We start from the raw sequence: 19109 nt of genomic DNA, 5'->3' as shown, positions 1-19109 counted from the left end.
TTTCCTCCGCGTGTGCGCGGCGTGGGAGCGGCGCTCCGCGTGGGAGCGCGGCGCGGGGGTTCCCCCAGGGCGGCCGGCGGGCAGGGCAGCCCCGCACGCTGCCGGGGGCGGGGGCGCGGCCGCTCGCCCCCCCACCGGCCCTCCTCGCCCCGCCGCCCGCCCCCGTCCTTCCCGCCCGGCAGTGGCGGCGGCGGCGGGCTCCGGGCGCGGCCCGCTCCCCTCAGCGCCGCTCCCGCCGCCGCCGCGCGCCCGCGGCCGCCATTCCGCCCCAAAACTTTCCGCTCTCCCCTTCCCACTCTCCGGGACTTCCTTGTGTGCGCCGAGGGGGAGGAGGAGGCGTGCGCGGCGGCGGCGGCGCGGGGGGGTTCGCAGGCTGCTGGCGGGCTGGCCGGGACCCCGGCACCAGGAGTTGCACCATGCGCGGCAAGTGAGGGAAAGTCCGCCCCAGGCTCTCCCGCCGCCCCCGGAGCGGAGCCGCGCCCGCAGCGCCCGCGCGCAGGTGAGTGTCCGGGCGGGGAGCGCCGCTGCCCGCCGCGTTTGTGCTGGCTGCGTGCGGCCGCGAGCGCCCTTCCAGCCTCGGGGCTCCGCCGCCGCCACCACCACCAAGTTGTGGAAACCCGGCGCGTTTCTGTCCCTCTCTTTTTATTTGGTTAATGCTTTCGTTTTTCTGTATGCGTATAGATGTGTGTACGTTGATATGTTTTGCGGCACGACGTGCGAACCCCGGGCAGGGCGCGTGTGTGTGTGTGCGCGCCAGCTGCCCGCGCCCACCGCCGCCGTCCGCGGGCTCAGGGAGAGGGCAGAGAGCGGAGAGCCGCGGGGCAGCGCGGTGCGGGGCAGGGGGGAGGGGAGCCCATTCATCCCGCTTTGCGGCGCGGCCGACTTGGCTCCTCAGCGTGGGTAAACAAGCGGCCTCCCCCAGGCGGGCAGCGCTCGGGGCAGGGCGCGGCGCTCCGGACCTGTTGCGCGCCCCGAGGCCGGCGGTGGGAGCGGGGAGGCACGGCGGGCACCTCCCTCCTCGCCTCCTTCTTTCCCTCCGCCCGCGGGTGTCGTCCGGCTGCGCCTCGGGGTAACGCGGCTGAGGGGTGTTGTAAAGGCTGGTGACCCCTGACCTGTTTTAACGCCGTGTCGGTGGATCGCCAGATGGACACCCGGTATAGAAAGAGGGGGGAAAGCAACGAAGCCACACCCTAAAAGTTAGGTTGGTAGGTCGGTTTTTGGGAGCCGGTGCTCGGGAGCGAGCGCTGCCCCAACGCGTGTCCCGCTGCTCCCCAAAGGAGCCGAGCGGTGTTCTGCCCTCGACGTGCGGTGAGCGCCGGGGGGGAGGGGAGCGGAACCGGCCTCGCTGTGTTGCAAGGGAAGGGGAACGGCCGGAGTGGTGCCGCCGGAGCTGAAGCACCCCAGCGAAAGGAACGGCCCCGAGTGTGGAGTCTGAGTTGTGAGAGCTGTGTTTGAGGCTGATGGTGTGAAAATAAATAGGTTGTGCCAGGTAGAAATCTGAGCGTAGGTTCAAGAAACGTGTGGATGAGGCACATGGGGACACGGTTTAGTGGATGGTGGTATTGATGGGTGGGCAACTGGGCTGTATGGGCTTAGAGGTCTTTTTCCAACCCAAATGTTTCTATATAGCTCGTCAGTAATAAACACGAGGTCTCCACTGGTGACAAATACAGCCCTGCATCTCCTGTCCTTTGCCTGCTGATCAGCAGTCCTCTAAGCGAGGCATGCACGATGTGCACCATCACATACCTCGCTTGCCATGTGCTCGCATGTGCTGCACGAGGCCTCTTCCTCTCCTGCACTTAGTGCACCACTGGGTACAGAGACACCGGGCAGGTTTTGGAATAACTCTATGATTTCTGTGATTGCTGGAGAACAGGGCAATGTGTTTGACGTGTTTTGGTGGAGTTTGTTCCTGATCTGATGCTGTTTTCAACAATTACGGGTAGTAATCACAGCATCTCAATGACAGTAATGTTTTGTTTTTTTTTTTTTAAAAAAAAACAAAAACCAAAAAAACACAGGGTGGGAAGGAAAAAAAGCACTGTGGGGGGATGATGCTGCTATGTGAACAATGCATTGAACCTCTATTGGGCTACGTGCAGTAATGGTAAAACCAGTAGAGGTTTGAGCGGAATTGTTGTTTATCTCAGTTTAATACCTCTGGTGATCTAAGGAACAATCCGAGTTCTTTTTTCTCTTCTTAAGATATGTTTTGGAACCAGAGGGATGTAAGGATTTTGCGTGCTTGTGAACACTGGCAGCTACACAACTGTTCGAGTCTCATAGGACAAAAAAAGAAAAACCCTCTGCAAATAGTTTGTCATCTGAATGTATCGTCTGCCTTGTCCCTCTTGGTAACACCAGTGCCTGTTGTCTGTCATACTGTGGACGATGAGTTATTTTCGCTGTTACATTCCGTGAATAAAGCTCCTTGTTCATCTTTTCAGTGGGTGGCAAGTATCCCCCACACCCTGCAAGAGGAGTACCAGGAGAGTGAAAGTCAATTAAGTTATTGATAGAGAAGGGGTACATGCCAGCACTTCTGCTCTGCCACATTTACCTGTTGTGGTCCTCGCCTTTATTCACAGATGGGCTTTTCCCATCCCCACGGCAGCAGGACCAGAAATAGACCTGTTGTCCACTTCTTGGAAGAACCTCCTCAGCTGAGACCCCACTGGTGGCAGCAGTTACTGAAGGCTTCCAGCCCTGAGCCTCGAGGGTATTGATGAGAACATGCTTGAGTGCAAGCGACATATTGTTTCAGTGTTGTTTCTTGGTAGAAATGTAAGTCAGCTGTGAGATGCACTTGGGATTTGGTGGTGCTCTGAACTGGGTTCAGCTCAGAGGTTGGCTGGAGAACCTATCCCAGGGCTCTGTTGGCATGCTTTGGCACGCTCTTGCTATTTTCTGTTGACAGCTTTTAAAGTTCAGTGCTAGAATTCACGCTGTAGTTTGTTTTGAACTGACGTTGTTTATATTTTAGTAGTGCCAAGGGGCCCTCGTACAAATCAGGGCCGTTTGGGGAATATCCTAGATGACAGCTCCCATCCTGAAAAGGTTGTAATCGGAGTGAGAGAGACAGGAAACCAGGAAGGTGAATGGTGGAAAAAACTGACTCAGGGGAACAGCAGCTGGTGGGAGTGCTGTGTGTACTGGACAGCAGCGTGACCTCGCCTGGTGAAGAGAACAGAGTTGTTGTTAGCACCTGGAGGTGCCACCACTGATGGATCAGGTTGCTCTGTGCAGCCAAGGTGCTGGCATCCCTTGGCCTCTGCTGATGCAGACCTTTTAATTCACAGTATTATTGTAAGTTACGTACACCAGCCTGCCTGTAAAACAAATAAGGTTTTGTAGCTCTTGAGGGCAGATTCTTTTTCATAATCTTCATTATGAGGCAAGATGGAAGTAATTTTGTAAACTCTTTTTCAGCTGCTAAATTAAACCCCGTTCCCTCTTTCCCTCCTTGCTTTTGCCTATTTTTAGTTAAGAGGAAATAGCTGACCTCTTTACAACAAGAACCCAGACCCCCTGGGTGCCATTTATAGGTTCCTACCTAATGGCCTACTTGGATAAGTTGGTCGAATATTAAACAAAAACATTGGAACTACATCTCTGTGTAGGAATAGCAGCGTTCCCGTAAATACAAAATCTATCATTTTAATGATAGCGTTACAAATGTCTAAAGGTGAAAAATGGGTTTTAGGTTGGTTTTCTTTGGTAGACGTGAGGATATTTTATTCCTTCATTTATTTATTTTTTGTGGCAGTCTGGTCATTAATATCATGGAATTTCAATTGAGAACGACCGATGGTGAGTTGTTTTAAAAACACAAGAAGCCTTTGGAGTGCTTGAAAAGCTAAGTGGTGTCAGATACTCAGTTTCATAAGGAAAAGTCATCCTTTCTTACCAATATTCATCTTGTGGAGACATCCTAGACGGAGAATCATAAATTATGGCTACTAATATTTGGTAATTACATACAAGTATAATAAAATTGCTTCTGCAAGCTTGACTGAAAACAAACTGAACTGTGAGTATACGATTGTTTTTGAATGTTAAGGAGCACAGTCATCTTGCATTACTTTTCTTGAGCATGTTTGTGTTTCATTGAAGTGGCATCGATGCCTTGATATTATTGCACTATAGCGAGGTGTGATGAATTTCTTTGTTGCTTTAGCAGAGAAGAATGTGTGGATGTACATGTAGTCTTTACACGGCCTCCATAATACCCTGTTCATGTCCTGTCCACCAACGCTCTGATGGTATCTGGTTCTTAGTGTGCCTGCAGAAGAAGAGGCTTGGGGTTGGGCACATCTGGTGGCTCAACTCCTGTTTTTATCACTGCGTTGACTTTGTGCAATAATAGGAGGATCATAGTTGTTTAACCCCATTTCTTGACCTTCTCTGTTTGTAGCACAGGCAATCAATATGTGTCTGCTTGTCCTCTTTAAATTGGAGAGCATGTAGAAATTCATTAATTTATATGATGTTACAGTGGAATTTTTTGCTGATAGTATTCATGCAGTACAAAGTCACACCAATGTTTCTGTAGCATGAAGAAGCGTTTATTTCAGTAGTTTAGCTAAGCGTGGTGCATTAATCCAGTTTGGCTCTTCATTGCATCTTGCTCATTTCCTCCAAGAAGTCACACAGTGCACAGAGTACCTGAACAAATCCCCGCCTCTTGATGCCGAGGCGATAAGCCTGGTGGGTGCCTTTGAGCAGGCGAGGAGCTTCAAAGTGCAGAGTGATTACATATACTTACTTATCATGGCATTACTTTGTCTAATTCGGTGCCAAGTTTTATTGACTGCCTTTGGAAGGTGAAACAGGGCTTTTAAAAAAGCAGTATTCTCCACTAACGTGTAGCGGTTCCTCTGCATCTCTCTGCTGCAAAACAGGGTTGTATTTACTGACCTAAATTTCATCCGACCCCCTAAGTCTCAGTTACCTTTTAACCTCCTACTGTTATGTAGTGAGTTTAGAATGTTTTATCATGTGAAACCGTATTTTTTATTAGGTGGAAAGATACGGTAACATCAGATATTATTTTATTTTTTCCCTACTGAAACACAACCTTTTTATATCTACAGTAAATTATTGATGCAGCAAAGAAGCACGTTTTTTTCTTTTTTTTTTCCCTCAGGCATTAAAAAGACTTGGAAAATACTCTTTGACGTTGCCTTTAAGAAAACAAAGAGGATTTTCTTCCGGTGGATGGAATCCCTCTGTCATTCTGCAGGGTAATATGTTTGTTGAGCTCTTGTTTGGAGGCAGCAAACTGCCCACTGCAGTACGTACATCTCTGGCTTCTGGGGCACTGTGCTGTGTAGCACTGTCTGCTCCTGGTGAATCCTGTCCCACTGAGCAGGGACTGCAAAACAGTCTCTGCAGATCAAGATTAAAACCAACTCTTGCAGCTTGTATTTCTGAGCGGGAGAATCTTGTGTTAGAACATCAGTGGTGGGAGGATTCTGTTGCCGTGTTGTGATTAAGATGTATAAGGCTGTTATTACACATTCTGTGTTTAAAGTGTCCATGGATGTGTCTGCTGGTTTGAACACAGTCCAGTAGCCTACAGCGAGATCACTGGAAGTTCTTCCAGAAGAGCTGACCTTCATAGTGCATGGTTCATAAGTACATGAGACCTTTCTAAAATTAAGCCTAAATATGGAGCGTTTGCCAATCCATCCATGCTGGTTACTTACGACTAAGAATGACTGTAACTATCCAGTAGTTTCAGTGTTGTTCAGCAGCTGCAAGTTGCTTGTTGTCTCTTCAGTCTAGTCTCTGCTGGCAGGGCATGGTGCATCCAGAGATCCATTAGATTTAGGACTTTTGTTAGCACGCAGACCCAGTTGGGAGTTAACCAGTAATCAGTTTCACTAATGTTTTTTGTTTTCTTAAATGAGCTGAGTTAATTGTCCTCTTTGTGTACACACACACACACACACACACACACACACACACGTAGCCTTATGGTAGTTTAAAGAAAAAAGAAGAAAAGCAGCTTTTGGGAAAAAAAAAAAAAAAAAGGAATCATCCTAAGGCTGAAGAAAGGTGCGATGTGCTCCTAAATCCTGAGTTAGGACACATTGTGGCACCTTTAATTGTGTGCATGCTGAAATGTCTCTAAGTCAGGAATGGACAGTGTGCCTGGGTGCCCCACTGAGTGTGGGGAGGCTGCTTGGCTTAGAATTAAAATACAAGCCCTCATCTCAAAAGAGATTGAGGCAAAATTACCCTTTCTCCTAGCACTTTTCCCAGATGGATTTGAGCTTTGCTGACAGGGTAGGACGGAGGATCCGAGCACAGACAGTGCTGTTGGTGTTGTGGGGATTAGTTTCCAAGGATATCTATCTGGGCTTTTACACTTACAAAACAAACTTAACTCTTCTTGTACCCATTACGTGCATGTAGGAATTGGACTTCTAAGAAAGGAATTTGGTTATAAAATTGGTCGAAACACAGCAAATCTGATTTTTCAGGAGATATTGGTGGTGCTGCCAATTACATGCGTGCAACTCTCTTCCATTTTGGATTGACTTTGTTGTTTTGTTGTTTTTTTACTTTTTGCATCGAGTGCTGTCTTTTTTTAAGCTTCTGTGGCTTTATGTAGTAAATGTAGGCCTGGTTTCATTTTGCTTTTTAAAACTTAAAATAATGTGATGTGAAAGGCATGGATAAAAGACAGGTACGAAAATTATTCTAAGGAGGAGCATCGTCTTTCCTCTCGCAGTTCTCAGAAATGAAAGAGAAGAACAGGAGCAGGTGAACTTTTGATAACGCTGCGTGGTGTTTGCAGGATGCAGATTTTGTCATTCTTTGTGAAGGATGGTGAAGGTTTCTTTAATTCCGTTTTGACGACCACCTTGTTTGTTTTTTTTTTTTGATTGCAGGTATTGTAGCTCATTAAGAATTTGAGAGTCTGTTTTTGTATTGCAGAGTAACCCCAAAATGTAGGCTCTGCTTCTATCAATAAGTATCTTAAATAACCAGTTAATTTAAATGAGCCAATTAATTTGAAAGCGGTGCATGACAATGTGTCATAAAAATTCATCCAGCTTCATTCTCCCAGGATTTTATGTGCTTGAAAAAAAAAAAAAGTATAAGGCAAGCTGAAAAGGCCCATGTGCAGTACTGGGGGGAGGAGGGGGAGTGAAGAGTCTATCGTACACAGCTCAAATTCACAGGAGCATCCACGTAGCAGTTGCTTTCTTAATTTTTCTGAGAGACCAGCATTGTGTCTTTACTACGTGCTCTGGTGGTGCTGCATAGAGGTTAGGTAAAAAAAATAGAGTGTAGTTTAGGCCGTGACAGGCAGTTTATAGGGAGGAGGAGGAAGAGTGGGAGGAGGTTACCATAAAAGCCAGGATTCACTGGTTTTCACTTGCTGACTGTCAAGCAGCCAACAAAAATCTTTTAGGATTATTTTTTTAACAGAATTTTTTCTTGCCTGAGATGGTAATGCCTTCAAAACACTTATTCCTGTGTGTTTCATCAGTGTTGTGATGGTAGTAGATACAGTATGTGGGTATCTCCTCATAGGTCAGTGTTATTTTGTGATTACAGCAGGGACTGTGTGTGTCAGTGTGTGGTTGGGTAGGTATCTCTTCTGATGTTCTGTGTCTGTATCCATATGTGATCACTGCTGTATTCATTATTTTTTTTCATTCAAATTTTGCTTAGTGTAAGCAACATATTTATTGTGGTATCTGGTACATCACCAACAGTGTGCATTTGGGGTTTAAAAAGAAAAACAACTTAGAAAGTGGGAAGTTTTGTGTTCTCTAATGTCAGCATGTTTAATGGCATTGTATGTTGCCAATTTGACCGTACTTGGTGAATGATGGCTTTGTCCACCAGGTGCTTCATGCACAGTGAGTGTGTATGTACGTCTAATCTACAGGGAAATAAATGAATTTCTCATAATAAAAGACGTAGTGTGTCCTGTATTTTGTACATATTTAGAAAGCATGTGGATAATTGCAGGGATTTAGCTATAAGTGTAGTTGTTCACTCTCATATCTTCATATTGCTGTGTGGTTATTTTTTCTATAAGGTAAATTTGAATATACATCTATTGAAAGAAAAAATATGTTCCTCAGCATCTTTTTGAGACAATTGACAGGGCCCTCCTTTTTCCCAGCTGGATATTTCTAGTAGAATGTAACTTATTGGTCTGCCTCCCACCCTGCAGAGCTGCTGTGAAGGTTTTGCAAATGACTTTTTGGAAGAATGTTAAAGATTAAAACAGTGTGTTAATGTACTTACAGTTAGATTATTAAAAAGTGTGAATATAAAGTTCTGTTTTCAGTCCTGCTTTCCATCAGAGTACGAATTAGGATAGCAAAGTGTCGAAAAGAAATCATGGGAAAAAAGTGTTTCCTTCCTTTTGGTGTAGGGTTAGAATTAATGATTGCTTTACTTTGTTAATCTTCTGTTAATTTGAGAGCTATTTTCTTGGAAAACAGAGTTACGTTTAGGGTATTAATTGCTTGATGGGGTTTTTCCAATCTTTCTGTACTAGCTTTTAATTTTTTTTCTTTTATCTTTCTTTTTCCTACTAAAGAATATTGGAGTCTGTAGTGAAATTCAAGGGATTCCATTTTAGTGGATGTTTCTGATGTTCCATAGTAGTTGGTTTGGTTTTTTTTTTCTTCTTATGAGTTCCACACCGTGTGGGTAATGCCAGCAAAGACGAAGTTGGTTATACGTTTGTGTCGTGAACAATCAACAGATCCATTTAAAGATATGGCCTGAAACTTCACAAACTTACTTGGCACGTGCAGAAGACTTCTAGGATCAAGCCTCCTATGATGACAGTGCAGATTCTTGGTGGGTTAGGTCAGTATTTTCCAGCCCTTCCTGAAGTCTAGTGATGTGCGTGACTTCAGCTTTAGGACTGAAAGTCAGTATTCTTGTAATTACGTATGTAAGAGAATGTGGTGTCCGTTTCCTGTAGCCTATGTAAGCAGTTGGGGTTTGTTTCTTTCTCTGTGTGTGTGTGTGTGTGTGTGTGTGTGTGCACGTGTGTGTGGTAGAGCTTCCATTATCTATTTCGAATGCCATTCTTATCTGAATTCTCACAGCGTTCTTTGATGTTTGGGTGGCTGACAAACAAGATGTCCATATTCAGAGTCCAGTTTCTTTAAAATGTGCAGAAGCTGTGTTGGTTTCATTTATATTTTTATAGAACTAGTATGTTGCAGTATGAAATGTCGGACTTAGAGATTAGAAATTGCAAACGCGTGTTTTAAAAGGGGACCGACTTAGGTTGGTGATTAGAGCCTGTGACTTTCTTCAGAGAAGTGCCTTTAGTTTTTCAGGCCAGCCCATGTTGGAAGGAGTAAGAAGCCCTATAGCCACAGCCACCCATACAGCACCTGGCAGGCAGTGGCAGGATGCTCTTGTCATTGTCCATCTGTGTAATCTCAAGACTCTTCTGCCAGCTGTGGCCTGCATCCAAAAAGCTCAGCGTGCTGAGTCCAGCACCTGATGCTTGTCTTTTGCAGAAGGGTTACCAGCATCGTGTCCTCTGAGAAGACCACATGCAGCCTTCCCACTTGGCAGGGGAGAATCTCACACCCTTTTACATCTTGCTTGGAGCTGTGCTTCCTCCGTTCCCTTTTGAGTCTCAGCAGCCTAGCTCTCCTTCCTTTGCATGGAGTACCAATCTCTTAGCCAACAAGTTGATGCAAATGAAGCAAAGCCTTCTTGAATCCTTCCTCTGGTTTGCTGGGCACCCACCAAGCTCAGTTTGAAGGCAGAGGCAGTGCAGTGCTTTGTATTAGATGCTCGTTGTAGAAATAAACATCAAGGTTTCACTGCTTCTAAAAGGAAGCAAAAAAAACAACAAGAAGGAAACAAAAATCCATCTGTGTCTGTGTGTTGGTGGTGTGGCGTATGTGTTTTTTTTAACTTGCTGGTTTTCACGGGGGTAGTTCTGTGTGTGTCAACAGTGAGTAAGAAAAATAAGGCAGAAAGAGCATTAAGTTTGCTCTCATTTTAAAAAACAAGTTTACCGCTTCAACTCTTTTTTTCATTTGATGACGTGGGCATTTTATAAATAGTTCCCATTCCATCAGGAGTTATTTTACATACATGTATGATTGCACTGTTGGTGTTGTCTTAATCGTTCCTCTTGTCTTTGGAAATACATACAGTTACTTCTCTGGTGTCTCAATCGGAGTCGACGTCTTGCCAGCCTATTTAACGCACTAACGTATGTGAGAAAGTGTGCCCTGTGGCCTGAGACATCATTTATGTATTTGCCAATCCCCTCAGCCATTTGATTTCTGTTTGTGCATGCTGCATTTGGTTTGCTTGAATTTATTATTGATTTCAGCAGTTTGCAAATATTATAGTGACAGACCGTTTGGTTCTGTCTCCTTTGAGCCAGCATTTTACCCTCATTAGTCTATGGATGTTTTCCTTTGAACGTTGGCCAAATGCGTTCTGAAAAACAGCACAATTAAAAGGAAGGAAAAGTATGAAGGCTGTTTGACCTATTAATTGTAAACAGCATTGTGAAACTGCATTTTAGTGTTAGACTGCATCGTTCCCTCTCTCAAAATCTGGCGTGGAGTCTAACACTGAAGAAAATAGAAACATACGTATTTTGTAAGTCTTCCCTTTTGATTCTGTCAGGTTTTCTGAGATTGCCATGGTACACAGCCATTTTCTCAGATGATACAGTTGCCATTTTCTTGTTTTGTACATTCTTGTTTGGTTTGTTTTTGAAGACTGAAGCTGCTAGGTGAGTAACAGCCGTCACAGTTATCAGTTCTCTAATTCTGTAGTTTCAAACCACAGCCTGCGAGCTGCTGGGGGACTCACTGCCTCTTTTTTTAGAGACGTGGGAAAAAAAGGAAGTCTTTGTCATTCTGTGCAAATTTACTATCCAAGGTAACTTTATAGGTCCACAAATTAAAGAGATTTAAAAACCACTGATCTAATTATACTCCAAACTTCTTAAGGATGTGATGATATCTTATTTTTATGGCTTACTACTTTGTGGGTGTATATATCATTATGCAAGTAATGATTTCTGTTTTTGCAGAAGTAATTTATACCAACATTAAATTTTGGCATCGGTTTTGTTACGTTGTGTAGATTTCTATGAAAATAACCCTTCTGTTTTGTAGGACTGCAGTCTGTATTCTCTGACAGAACACAGGTCTGGCTGATCTTTAGTTGCACAAGAGATAACCTGAAGAGGAGCGTTTGGTTTCTCTTAGTTTGTGTTTACCAGATCTGTCATCCAGCAAGCCTGCTCAGTTGATTGCTCATCTTTTTGTTCTTTTTTTAAAATTTCTGGTCTTGTGCAGCATTGTTTTTGTTTCTAGCCATTTGTGTGGTACCGTCATATTTTAATAAATCCTAATTCTTGCATCTTAAAATGTCTTAAAAAAGAATTTTGGTTTTTTTTTGGTGTTGCCACATTTCTGCTCTCCCATGCTTGACAGCAGCACTCCATGTTGATGTTAGGAGGGGTTACGTAGAGGAGGTGAGAGTGGGGGTGGGAAGTAAAACAGGCTCTGGCTGTTTACACATTCCAGGCAACCACAGATCTCTCCTCTTTGAGGCCAGAAATATTTTCCTTTTTACTATCAGTTTTGCAGATCTGGGGTATTTGGGCATGCCGCCAATAGAAATAAATAGTAATGTGTTAATCTCTCTGATTGAAATGTACTTGTAATAAGCCATATTTTACCTTTTTGAGCATGTGCATGAGAATAAAGGTTAACCTCACTCTGTAATTAAAATATGACGTTTTTAGAAATACTAAAAGTTACAATAATCTCTACACTTTCTTCAAGAATTACCTACTAAAGGACAGAGTCGATCTTGCGTCCTTTCTTCTTGGTAGTTTTGTTCCATGGGGAAAGCTACACAAGCAGAATATTTTTGCTAATTAGGTTTCCTATTTTCTGCATGATATCCTTTGGCTCAAGGAGCTGACAGTGAGGCTCTTTTTCCAATTTCTATGTAATATATATATCTAAAACTTTTTTTTTTTCGTTTATTTTGGAATGTGTCTGGTCTGCTTTGTGGTCTTCATTTGATGATTCTGGTTTCCAGCACTTATATTTGAGATTTCTGATGAAATCAGATACTCACTCATCCACCTTCATGCCTGTAGTTTTCTGACTGTTAGAAAGTACTTCTTGCAGTCTAAAATACAGACTGAGCACGCAGGCAGACGAGTAATGATTTCTTCCAGGTTCTGCATAATGTAATAAACAGACCTCCTGTTTGTTATTATTTATTGTTAGTGTTTGTGTACATGTGATTTCCTTCCCCGAAGCTTGCTTTCTTGGTTTCTTAAAGCTGTATGCTGTGTGTGCCATTGTTGGTTTTCCCAAGTGGTGCAGTAATGCCACTTCATCACTCCAGCAGCTTGCTTTGTCACTGGCAGTTGATGTGGTGCAACTTGTTATTATTTCTGCTTTCCAAACCAAATTTGCTGCCCTCCAGAAATACGAGCATATGATTATGTCACAAACAAACCAAGACAGTCCCACTGAGATAACAGCTGTTTCCTTCGTTCTGAAGTCCATCCTAGGAGATGAAGTGCAAAAGGTAATTCAGGCAGCATCAGAAGACAATTAATAGCTTACAACTTTCTGCATAGCTGTGGCTGTCATCTTCTCTGTGTTTAGAGATACATTTTCTGAGGAGCAATAGAGTGCTTCAGCTAGAGCACCAGCAAGTTGAGTAAGCACATGGTGGTATCCCTTTCTTGACTAATTTAGGATCAGAGCACTGCTCTGCCGTGTAGCGACTGGGTTCTAAAGCCAGAGGTGGTTGGGGATTGCTGTTGGCCAGGCTGCCTGCGCCTTTTTATTTCTGTTCTGTGACATGCACTCACGATGGTTTGTATCCTGGCTGTGGCTCATGCTGGTTTTGATGTTAATATTTGTGTCTCTAGCGTATGTGCTTTCAGAGGCCAGGCGTTTTCAAGTATAGATACCTGTGTTAAGTACCATGGTGTTTGGAGGCTTTGAGTGTGTACAGCTCCAATTGAAATCAGGGCTGCTTAGTGCCAGAACAAGTCATTACTCTTACTCAGGTGTCTCGATGTAGGGGTGCATCATAAAATTCTGACAACGTGGGATTGTTTCCCTCTGTTTCACCTACATTAAATCAAGTAGCATTTTAAAAGTATTTTGAAGAAATGGATCCTGCTGAGTGATCATTGCCAGTCTGTATACTGGTGTTGGTTTTCTGTTTTCATGCGTTTCTTGAAAGAGCAAAATTTGGTGTTCTGTGTTTGAGGTCCTTTACTGTAAATGGGTAACAATGTATGCTTCCAGTGTACGTTCAGTTTCATTTCATGTAACGTTTGATTTAGTGGGAGGATTTCCTACTGTTGTAGGAGGGGTTTGCTTTAGTAGTTGTTACAAGTATTTGCTACCTAAAGCCATGAAAATGTATTTTGTAATTGAAACAGTAGCAGTTGGGAACCTTGTTCTTTATTAAGCAAGCAAAGACGTTAGAGACAAAAATGCCAGATATAGTGACCTAATGCAAAACAGACCACCCCAAATGCTTCTCAAAATGAAACAGATTTACGCATTACTTATGTGTCTGAATATCTAAGTATGAGTAGGGTCAAATAATGAGCTCCACCATATAAGAAGGCTAATTTGCATAGAATAGACAAAAACAGGCTTGGAGGTGACCTTCCATCCAAGTAGCTTAGAAGTATCAGAATGCTGCTTTAAGGACAGATGACACTAAAGTAAATTTGATGTGAAGAACAAAATGTGATGAACTGCTTCAGACCACTGTGGGCTTTAGAACTTGTGAAATTGTAACTTCCCTCTCCTTTCTCTCTATTAAGAATATGGACACGTATGAGGCATATTCTTGTCTGCTTAAACATCAGCAATTAATTTAAAGCTGCAACAACTGTAAAATGAAATTGTACACGTGCATCTGAAGCTTATCACCTTTTTTGCTAGTAAAAGTTTTCTACAGCAGACCATAATGTAACAAGCTTGCGTTGTTGACCAAACAAAACAGTCTGGGATGAGTTGTGTGACAGTACAGATATTACTTACTGTATTTAACGTTGTTCATCAGTAATTTTAATTATTTCAAAAAGTATTTTCTTAGAGTTCTTAGAATTCTTATGAATCTATCTGACGCAGTAAGAAGATCAGTAGGGCCCTGTCAAAGAGCATGTGATGTGTGATGGAAGGAGGCCATTTTAGTACTTCATTTATTTCTTCAACCCAAGCCGGCGAATGAAGCGTGTGTGTTCAGGTAGTTATACCTGAATCCAGCTTTGTGTCTTCATGGTTTTGTGCTCACATATGGGAAAAACATGAGTAAAGAAGGTTGGTAGTACACCAGCAGGCTTCTGTTTTGAGAGAGATTCGTAGGTAAAAATAAGCTTAAAAAAAGGTGTATTTGGCTCTTACAGGAGGAGCACCTCATTCAACTGACAGATTTTTATTTCTTTTTCTGCAACTGCTGTTTCAAAGAGGTTTCTGTCAAGATTGGTTTCACAGTTTTTGAACTTGTTAGTTTCAGAGCCTATTCTAGGCTAGTCTGCTTCCTGTGAAGAGTAATGTTTAATGAGGTGTGGGTATCTGCCACACCGCACTGCTAAGAAATAAATAGAATTGTTTTGGTCCTGCAGATCACCCTTCGCTTATTAGGTTGTATGCGCCTTTTGGGGGAGCAAGAGGTGGGAGGAAAGCAAGAGAAGCAACTAGCAGTGATGACATGGGACCGTTGTACTGGGGAAGGAGGCATGCGTGCCAGATTTCCCCCAGGTTTCATCTTTCAAAATGTTCCTATCAGTAGTAGATCTGATGGAGGCTGGTGGTATGCCTTCCTTCTGGAAAGTGAGTGTTTACAAAGTGCCAGTTGTCAACTCTTAGCTGGGAGGTGGCCTTTCCAAAGGAGGAAATTGATTCTGAAGTGTTAATAAATTGCTACAAATTGTCACTGGGATGAATGATTAAAAAATAAATAAACAAATGAAAGGAAACCAAAACAAGCCGAATAAAAACACCGTTAACGTTCCTCACCAAACTGAAATGAAGCAGATGACAGACTTGTTACTGAGCACTGAAGGTTGTCTTTGGACGTTACAGTGTGAATTGATTCTCAGCTGTCCGCTTTGTGTGAGGGAAGCAGAGTGAACTTGTCATCAAAAACATTCTTTTAAGAAGAGTCGCTATTTGTGATGATTCTGGTATGTTTACATGTATGTTTTAGAAGAAGAGAAATGACCTATTGGTGTCTTCAAGTCTTCCAGATGAAAGAGTAGCTTTTTTTCTTTTTTAAGCAACACATTACATCCTGTTGTTTAATGCTGGAAATTTTTCTTAAATACAATTTTTTAGTTTTTATTTTTTTACAAAACTAATTTTGCCATTATAATTGCAAGCACTTTAGTTAAAATATGGATGATAAAGATAGCTTTTATATGAAATAGTTGGCTTTGCCTCCTAGCATGAGATGATTAGGCCAAAATGTTGATGTTCTCCATTGAGCTTCTTTACATAAACATGTATGCATTTATTCCAGTTGTTTCTGCAGTAGGCTGCAGACCGTTTCAGGTGCAATGCAGTTGCCAGTACTGGACGGGTTGAGATTGTTCTGAAAAGGGGCAACGGTGAGTGCCAAGAGCTGATCTTTTTGCAAGTTGCAAAAATGGCTCTCTCCTCCTTGAACTTACCTCATCTTTGAATTAATCTTATGAAAGCCCTTTTCCTCTAATACTTAGTTTTCCTTATCTTGAGCATTAAAAGCAAAGTGCTGTTAGCCCGCTTTGATGTATACATTTAAGCTGAATATTCAAGTGCCTTACCGGAGAGAGAGAGACTTCTTTTCCAAATATATTTATATACTTAAAGAATATTTTTGTGAGATGTCTGTCTTTATTATAGGCCAGATATTTCTTCATACAGCATATGGCCATAGGTATTAAATATTTATACCTGTGCTTAATTGCACACGCAGTCATTTCAATAATGGAAACAGTTGTACTCAAAGGCAGGAAGTTTACAGTATGTGTGTATGTGTTTAGGGCTTTGGCATTAGTTACTAGTTTATAAGAATCAATTGTCTGGAGTAGAAATGTTTTAAAATCTGTCTTATTTCACCTTTAGAGAATTAAAAAAAAAAAAGTTATTAAAAGCTTTTAATGAGTAATGAAAAGCTAGTTGCTAGGCCTTCTGGTTCATCTTTGTGATTTGTGGTATTTTTCTTTTCAACTTGCACCTTAGATCCTTTCAGTGAAGCCTGGGCAGAGATTGCTGGCTGCTGTCTGCCGTGGTCGTGAGTGCAAGCGAACGAGTGGAGCTACTGTGTAAATAAAATGGCATCTCATAATGAGAAAGTTAGCGACTGTTAATTGCTCAGGAAAAATGGCTGCTTGCACTTGTGCTTTGAAGGGTTGCTTTCAAATTATTTCTGTAGCTAGCAGTCTGAATTCTATATCCATTGGCAATAAAGACTTAATCTGCAAGTAAAAGCAAAACATGCATGTTCTAAGCGTTGTCTGGTTGTGGCTAGTTTCTCCTGCTCTAGTCCTTAGTGAAGTTTATGCTCTTCTTTGGAGATGAAGGAGGCCTGTCACCAAGGGAATGAAATAATTATTGTGATATTTGAGGAGTAAGATGAAAAGTCAAGGGTGTGCATAACAGAGGAAGCTTCAGTTGAAGGAAACAGTTGTAAATAATCAGTCTAGCTCATCATGTAGGAAAAGAACTCTGCAGACTACATGAGTATAGACAGAACTCATTTGTGACTAACATAGGTTGTTCTGAAAATAGCCAGCTTTTTATTTCCATGGAGACTACAACAGATACAAGGAGCACAATAACACTGTTTGAGCAAATTCTTAGCTACAAAGCACCGATTTTCAACGTAGTCACCACCATGAGTTCTGCATTTTCACCAGCAGTGATCAAGAGCCTGCATGCCACACTTGTAACGATCTACCCCAGCACAGGTGATGCACTGTTGCTGTCTCCCCTGCTGAAATGCACTGCCCATCACCTCACTGTGCTCACATCCACTCTTCGGTCTCCGTAAGCATTTGGCAAGCATCAGTGAATGTCAACAGATGCAAAAACGGGAATTCAGTTCCACGCATTTCCTTTATTTGTACTTCCGTGTCAGCTGCCATTTTGTCTGACTGCCCCTCTGCTGCCATCTGTCATACAGTTTTGGTCTCCTGACTTGAAACGCCTTTGGGGAGCATCGCTCAGCTGATGGATGGAACCACTGCACCTCTTCCTCATTGAAGAGCACAGGGGAAAAATTTTACACAAAGTGTTTTACTGTGACAAAATGACTGTCAGGAGGTGTCCTGGGAAGTCAGTGAGGTAGCTGATGGCGGCAGTAGGAGGCAGCAAGGTCACCCTCGCATGGCGCAGCCCTGTGACTGCTGAAATGCTACTGCTGTGTTGCTTCCTGTCACTATGGGAAGATGGCAGCTGTACCCTGCACTGGAGGGGCTGGGAGGTGCTGGGGTGCCCCCCTGTAGGAGCTTACCCACCCGCTGTGGCCAGTGTTTGATGCAATTAATTTTTATTTACTAGGTCAGCCTTAATAGGTTTCACTGATGTACCTGGGTTTTATTGCAGTTTAGCCTTCTAAATACCCAGGAGGCTTCTAAAATACAATGATACTATTAATTAGGAGTTAAAAGGAACTTAAACTTTCAAACAATAATATATATTTTTTTCTCATCGTTTAATGCATTGTTTAATGCATGTACCTATTTAAAGCCGCATCTCCACTGCTGGAGCCATACAGCAGCTAAAGTAGTTTAACAAGCAACATTTGAAGTTGCTGAAAAAAACCCCAAAGAACTATTTTTTATATAATAATTCTGTTTTTTTCTCTTCCTCTTTATTTTTTGTTTTGCATATTTGAGGCACTGTTGTCACCGTCAGTTTCATCGCAGTCTCCTCTCAGGCCACTGGATTTCCCATTCTGTCTGTTGATTGTTTTACACAAAAACAAGTGATCGTTTTTAATTAGAATTAAGTAATATGTAATGCATTTTCAAAGCCATAAAGCCAAATGTAAGAACTGGGACTGATTCAGCTTCTAAAACTGATTTACTTCACTCGTTTGAGCAGATTTCACACTGCCGCTATCACTTAAAATGGAGGAAAAAGGGAGACGGGAAAAACCAGCAACAGCTAAATAAAAGATGTTAGAGCTAAAAGCCCAGATAGAATGCGTTTCTGTCATCTTTGCTATCAGAAACAGAAGAATAAAGACATTGTAGTCCAGTGCTGGACTACAGACTAGACTCTTCTGTTGTGAGATGAAAACTTATCTGGGTTATTGTAGTTCAAAAATATATTTGTCTTTCTGCCAGTGGGTGCATACCAGATCAGTTACAATTCCAGTCCAAATCCAAATTGAAGTTGGCAAAACATAAAGGAAATTTCAAGACAGCGGACTGTGGTAGTCCAGAGCTTCCTTTACTGTATATTTTTGTTAGTTCAAAATTACAACAGGTCTGGAAACAGCCATATTAGGGTCACCAGCACAATATGGTGTTCTGTTCTAATAACTCATATTTGTATTAATTCTTCCTACTTAAGCATTGAATAAATCAGTGTTATTGCTTTTAAAGATAAAAACCAATTGTCTGTTTAAACTGGAAATGTGCGGAATGGAATGCCAGCACAGACTTGTTTCTTGCCTGTTGGTTTAGATTTAGTATTTCCACACAAGCTGTACGCATTTAGCCAGTGGTGGAAACTGAATAACCTACAAAGCAGTCTAAAGGACAGTGATTATTGCTTGCCATCAGTGGGAAATTACATGAAAAGCATTGTGCTTTTTGCTCATGAGACAGCCTAACTGTGCTGGTGTAGAAGTTTTGTTAGGCGTTTTGCTCAGCTGGTAAGTATAGGCATTTTACTGGATCTTGATTTGCATTGCCTGACTATAAAGAGCATGAGAAGGCTGAGAGGAAAAAGAAACTGAAACCATTGCTCTGTGTGTGCTGGAGACATAGAAGGCAGTAGCTAGAGTGACTTCTGCCTGATTTCAACACTTAATACTAGAAACTGGGGTTTGTATGGTGAAAGGTAAATAGTAGGTCTGTCCAGATA

General features: G+C 42.6%; 1 protein-coding gene across 4 annotated transcripts in view; it reads left to right on the top strand.

Moving 5' to 3' along the window:
- Window positions 1–204: 204 nt before the first annotated feature.
- Window positions 205–19109, top strand: part of TBL1X (transducin beta like 1 X-linked) — a 198612-nt gene continuing 179707 nt past the window's right edge. For all 4 annotated transcript variants that reach the window (XM_048934276.1, XM_048934274.1, XM_048934275.1 and 1 more), the window contains exon 1: window positions 205–499. The gene's annotated coding sequence lies outside the window, so the exon portion shown is untranslated. The remainder of the gene's footprint in view (window positions 500–19109) is intronic.

This window comes from Lagopus muta, chromosome 1 (assembly GCF_023343835.1).
Source record: "Lagopus muta isolate bLagMut1 chromosome 1, bLagMut1 primary, whole genome shotgun sequence".
NCBI classification, from domain to species: domain Eukaryota; kingdom Metazoa; phylum Chordata; class Aves; order Galliformes; family Phasianidae; genus Lagopus; species Lagopus muta.
The sequence above is the reverse complement of the archived record's forward strand: the minus strand, read 5'-3'. Positions and strand labels throughout refer to the sequence as shown.